The sequence below is a fragment of the Myotis brandtii genome, unplaced genomic scaffold, assembly GCF_000412655.1.
Source record: "Myotis brandtii unplaced genomic scaffold, ASM41265v1 scaffold350, whole genome shotgun sequence".
Classification (NCBI taxonomy): domain Eukaryota; kingdom Metazoa; phylum Chordata; class Mammalia; order Chiroptera; family Vespertilionidae; genus Myotis; species Myotis brandtii.
In genome coordinates this window covers 2,371,469-2,377,925 of record NW_005363468.1, presented here as the reverse complement: position 1 = coordinate 2,377,925, position 6,457 = coordinate 2,371,469, and the positions used below count along the sequence as shown (strand labels likewise).

The window sequence follows — 6,457 nt, the reverse complement described above, 5'->3', positions numbered from 1 at the left end:
CTGGCTTAGAATCTGAAATCTCCCTGCATCCTGCAGTTGTGTTCTTGATAATAACAGTCCTTGAATAGCACGTCTGAAATATTCCTTTGCCCTTTCCCTTAGTACAGAAATGTGAAACATAGTAAGGCATGTAAGTACTTTTCTTTAACAAATGTTCTTCATATGCTGAAATAATAACTAGCCAAAGATTAATAGCTACTTTCTCCTATAGCACTTGTAATTCAGAAGTGCATACATCAAGATCAAGTTAATCAAGCTATGCAATCCATCATCCTTTGTATGTCTGTGTGCTATAAAATGGTGGTTAAATCAACTGCTAGAATATCCCCCCTATCAAATATAGGCCTGGTAAAGTCAGCACACCCTTTGGAGAATGACACGTGAAATAGTAAAATTCCATTTAAATGATGGCACACATAAGTTTCTTATTCAAACTTAAAAACTTCTACTTATTTTTTAATGTGTTTTTATTGATTTTAGAGATGAAGGGAGAGGGAGAGAGAAACACTGACTGCTGCCTTCCCATACGCACCCTGGGAATCAAACCCACAACCTGGGTTTGTGCCCTGACCGGGAATCTAACCGGTAACCTTTCCATGCATAAGACGACACTCAGCAAACTGAGCCACACCAGCCAAGGCCAAACTTAAGCTTTTAATACTTAAATTCTAAAATACTTGATCAGTGAATTCTTGATCAGTGTAGTAGAATATATGGGCTAAATTTATACTAGCATCATTCATTCCATGAAAATTAATAAAATATTAACGGTAATATTAATAGCACAAAAGCAGGTATACTGTTTCTTTAGGCAACATATAAGAAGCTTATAGCAAGTTACCTCCAGAATTTTTAGTTAAGTTTAATTATTCCTGTGCTGAAAAGAGTTAACATAGTAGTCCTGATTGCTTATACTTAAAAGGCCTGCTTGTATAAAAGGTTGGCCCCTGGCTGGCATATGGGAACTTGGATTCAGGTGGGTTCCCACCATTCACTGATATGCTTGGCTCTTTGTGTCTAAACTGTTCGTACACACAATATAATTTATGCGAACTCTCACATTCCTTTTAGGAGACTGAAATTCGGGTATGTTCCATGCAAAGGGTGCCTATATGATCAACACCCAATAAAAACCCTGGGTGTTGAGTCTCTGATGAGCTTCCCTGGTTGGCAGCATTTTCCACAATTTGTCACAACTTGTTGCTTGAGGAATTAAGCACATCCTGTGACTCCACTGGAAGAGGAATCAGAAGCTTGCATCTGGATTACTCCAGATTTTACCCCAGATGCCTTTTCTCTTTGCTCTTTCTGCTTTGCATCCTTTCATGGTAATAAATCATAGCCATGAGTATGGCTACATGCTGAGAGTCTGGGAGTTATTCTAATGAATTACCAAAACTAAGGGTGGCCTTGAGCACTCCCAGCACAATCCCCAAATCTATTTTGAAAACGATCACTTAATTGGAGGGTTACAAATTTGCACCCGGTAAGAAATGGTTTATAAATGCATTGCTAATGAAGATTTGGGGATTCCCTAAGCATTATAAGTTAAAAAAGAAATATAACAATTTATTGTAATTATAACTTTTGATTTTGGTTACAGTGTTGTAACATAGCAATAGAACTCTTAAACCAGCACACAACTACCCCGGTGCAGACATTTTCAAGTCTCCTTTGCAGTGGTGGCCACATGAATAGGTTCTGGCTAATGGGATGTGAGCAGAATGAAGTGTGTAACACTCAGATCATAGGTTTATATGGAAAAATATGCCCTTGCCATTCCCTTTCTCTCTTCTGCTGACTGATATGTAGACTTGGTGATAGAAATTGAAGCAGCCATGTTCTTCACCAGATGGAATCCATAAAGAATCCGGAGCCTTCGATGACTTCCAAAGGAGAGCCACCACATCAACTCTCTTACTTAGCCCGCCTCACTAGGAAGATACACCCACTTTCATGCATCCGTGATCCCACATGTTATTTTGCCCTGTTTGTCAGCTGATTCAACTGTAAACTGAAGCCGTAATAACATTATCCAAGTCCATATCATCTTTCTCACCAATCCTAAAACATGGGCCAGATTTTGTGGTCTGACCTATATCAACAACAGAACTTTTCCTTTCAGACCTCGAAGTGCCCTCACCTCCCCCAGTTTTATTGAGCTATAACTGACATATAACATTGTATTAGTTTAAGGTACAGCATAATGATTTGATATATGTATACATAGTGAAATGGTTGTCACAATAAGTTAATACCCATCACCTTGCACTGTCATATTGTTTTTCTTGTGATGAGAACTTGTAAGATTTACTCTCTTAGCAACTTTCAAATATATAATACAATATTATTAATTATAGTCGCCATGCTGTACATAAGACTCCTAAAATTTTAATAATCTCAAAATCTAAAAAACAGAGCATACCTAGCATCCAGATCTTGCTTTCTAACACCATTGTCCAATAAAAAGAACCAGGGCTCTTGGGAGAAATGGCTGACTCTAGAACCAGGACAGAAAATATACAAATGAGCCTGGAATATCTTGTAGTGTCAAGTGACGGAAAGTAGGGAAGTCCTCAATAAAAAAAGGGGGGGCAATGTTAAAGGGGCACAGGAGCCAAATAAAAGAGCTCCCAAAGGTCAAAATTGGAATGATTTGAGCAACAAAAGTGTTTAATTATAATCCCGAGTATAAAATAAATATCCATGAGTTCATACTGATATAATTAGTAATTGTGGAAGAGAAATACCTCACATAAGAATTACAATTAAAATATGTAGCAACTGCCCTGGCTGGTGTGGCTCCATTGGTTGAGCATCATTCCATGCACCAAGAGGTCGCAGGTTCTATTCTTGGTCAGGGCACATGACCAAGTTGTGCGCTCAATCTCCAGTAGGGGGCATGCAGGAAGCAGCCGATCAATGGTTGTCTCTTATTGATGTTTCTCTCTCTCTCTCTCTCTCTCTCTCTCTCTCCCATTCCTCTTAGATAGATAGATAGATAGATAGATAGATAGATAGATAGATAGATAGATAGACATATCTATATCTATATCTATATATTCAAAGAAGGGGCACATAACTCAGCACTCCTTAAGTATGGACTGCAGATAGACACTCCCTTTGAAAGAGTAAAGTATGGGAAAAGGGGGGAAATGAACTCTATAATGGAGAAATCTAACAAACACCATCTCAGCAAGGTAATCTAGGTCAACATCAAGTCATAAATCATATTGCTAGAATACACCCTTGATATGTGAAGAAAATGGAACTTTGTCTGTGACTTCCTCCCAAATATCTACCACTCCAGTCCAAAAAAAACCCATCAAATCCCAATTGAGGCACATCCTACAATGTACCTGACTAGTACTCCCAAAACTGTCAGGTCAGCAAAAGCAAGGAAAGTCTTAGGAATGGTCTGTCACATGACTACTAAATGTAACATGATGTCCTGGGTGGGATCCTGAAACAGAGGATATTAGGGAGTAACTAAAGAAACCTAATGTATCACTATTGGCTTGTCAGTTATAACAAATGTACCATGTAAGATGTTAAACAGGGGAAACAGTGTGAGGTATGAAGGAACTCTATAGTATCTTCTCATTTTTTCTATACATTTAAAACTTCTAAAAAATTAGTTTATTTTTTAAAATCTAAATCATAAAATAATCTTTACAAATTATTATAAAAGGTCGTTCTGCTTAAGCACTTTTAAAAACAAGCCACCAGTATGTTGGAAGTTTCAGTCCCTTTATTTTTTTTTTCTTTATTACGGTATTACATATGTGTCCTTATCCCATTGCCCCTCCTCGCCTCCCGCCCCCCACTCATGCCCTTACCCCCTTAATGTCTGTGTCCATTGGTTAGGCTTATATGCATACATACAAGTCCTTTGGTTGATCTCTCCCCTTACCCCCACCCTCCCCTACATTCCCTCTGAGGTTTGATGGTCTCTTTAAATAAATATGACTGTTTTGCCTTCTTTCCACATAAATTTGATTCTTATGTTAACCTGTCTTGGTAGCAGAATATATTAAAATACTTGTGTTATGTTTAATATGCTCAGGGGCAATCTATTCCTTTTGTAAACAAAAAGCTCATTAATACATTTTCCAAGTTGAAAATTAGCTGTTTTCCAAAAGTTTACATTTAAATCAAGTGTTTGAAACTTGAAACACATTTTCCCACAGAAATGTTATTACAAACAGTGGTTAATTCCCAGGCCTGCCCAGTGAAGCTCATTAAATTCATTATAAGCAAAAAGACATTTGCAATGAAAATAGTATAAAATTATATTATGGAAAAAAACTTGTCTTTTAAATTCAAAAAATAAATTTAAAAGTACAACTTAAATTTATTCAGATTAATTCCATCACCGGAAGTGTTTGAGCCAGGAGCTCACTTTGGGCCTCTGCATATAACCTTAAATACTGTAAATGTGGAAAGGGAGGAGATTGGAAGGCATTGACTGGGATGGGTGGTAGATGGAGACCCTATGCAGTCTGGGAAGGCAAGTATGTTTTTTTTCACTCAGACGGGGTGGGGGGTGGGAGGGTTTCTCCTGTGATTTCTGGGTATACAATGAAATTGGTGCGCAACAGGATGGAAAAAGAAATAGAAAGGGGACGTGACTCCTCAGTTTTAGAATCAGTAATGTGCTACTACCCAGAGGGTGGGTAACAGGATACGTCTGGTGGCAGTTGGTAAGCCCGAATGACCAGCTAGCTACCTCGTCAAGCTGGTGGGACCTCAGTCCCCAGGTGGGCAGCAGCAGACCTTGGACTTGAGCCTCGCACAGCAGTGTGTTACCTAGCAGAGGACAAAGAAAGAACGCAGGCTTACATAGGAGACCTGCAGGCCAGCTGACGGGAAGTGAAAAGGACATCCATTTCCAACATGGAGGATCAGAAGAGGAAACAGGAAAGGTAGAAATGAAGTTTCTCAGAGGGGTGCCAACCAAAATGTTAGACCCAGCTGGAGCCACCATTTCTAAAGCACAGCAAGGCCTACGTTTGATGTGTTTCAGGTTTGTTTATCCTGGTTTGAGGAGGCACTTTATAAATCATTTTGTTTTATAAACACCACACATTTGTTAAAAGAAATAAGAAAACATTGTATCACTAAAAAAACTGTAAGAGCTTTTCAAAAGCAACTTAAAAACAAGTTTGTTTTTTTTTTTAAAAAAAAATAATGTATTTCCAAGTATTTTTTTAAACCCATAGCACAGCCCTGGCCGGTGTGGCTCAGTTGGTTGGGCATCATCTCGTGCACCGAAAAGTTGCCTGTTCGATTCTCAGTCAAGGCACATGCCCAGGTTGTGAACTTGCTTTCTGGTAGGGGGCGTGCAGGAGGAAGCCGATCAATGTTCGGCTCTCCTCTCTCTCTCTCTCTCTCAAAATCGATTTTTTAAAAATCTTAAAACCATATTTTTTAGAATACATCATGGACTTAAAACAAGAAAAAATGTTTTAACACTTCTTCCTTTCCTTCTCTAGATACCACCTCCACCAGTGCTTCTAACCCGATAGCCTTCCTTCCATGCCTCTCTTTATTTTCCATTCAGTGTTCAAATGTATGGATGCATTTTTTAAAATATATTTTTATTTATTTCAGAGAGGAAGGGAGAGGGGGAGATAGAAACATCAACGATGAGAGAGAATTATTGATCGGCTGCCTCCTGCACGCCCCACACTGGGGATCAAGCCCATAACCCAGGCAAGTGCCCTGACGGGGAATCGAACCATGACCTCATGGGTCATAGGTCGATGCTCAACCACTGATACATACCAGCTGGGCTGTATGGATGCATTTTTACAAAATTTTATATGCCACAGTAATATGTACAATATTGATAATATCCCAGAGGCAAATCTTAGCAGTTATATGACATTCCATAACATAGATATGCCAATTTTACTTAACCATTTCCTTACTGACAGGTATTCTTGGCTGCTTCCTTTATTTTACTTCTTGCACTGGAAATACAATAAAAATCTTCATACATATATTTTGTGTTATCCAAAAAGCTCACCAGCTTACAATAAAAGTTTGTTTCTTGCTCACACTACTGTCCACTGCAAGTCAGGGTGTTCTTGCAGTTTGCCTCCAGTGGTGCTTCAGGAATCCACCTTCTTTTTGCTGTTTTACAGTTCTTCGTACCAGCAGCCAGAATGGGAGAGGGCTTGGAGGATGACAAGGAAGGATTGGTGAGGAAGGCTGGATGACACTTCTGCCCCAAATCCATTGGCTACAACCCAATCATGTGATCCCAAACTAACTGCAAGGGAGGCTGGGAAATGCAGTCTTCCTATAGGCCCAGATGTAATAGATGAGCATTTAGACAATTTTGCCAAATATCTTTATATTGGTGGATTTATTGCAAATGATATATTCCTGGACTGTGAAATTTCTATGTGAAGTGTGTGTGTGTGTGTGTGTGTGTGTGTGTGTGTGTGTG

The 6,457-nt window shown here is 39.0% G+C and overlaps 1 protein-coding gene across 1 annotated transcript in view; it reads right to left on the bottom strand.

The window, feature by feature from the left end:
* Nucleotides 1–5,751: 5,751 nt before the first annotated feature.
* COMMD6 (COMM domain containing 6) overlaps nt 5,752–6,457 on the bottom strand; it is a 16,277-nt gene continuing 15,571 nt past the window's right edge. The window contains exon 5 of the mRNA XM_014544086.1: nt 5,752–6,181. The gene's annotated coding sequence lies outside the window, so the exon portion shown is untranslated. The remainder of the gene's footprint in view (nt 6,182–6,457) is intronic.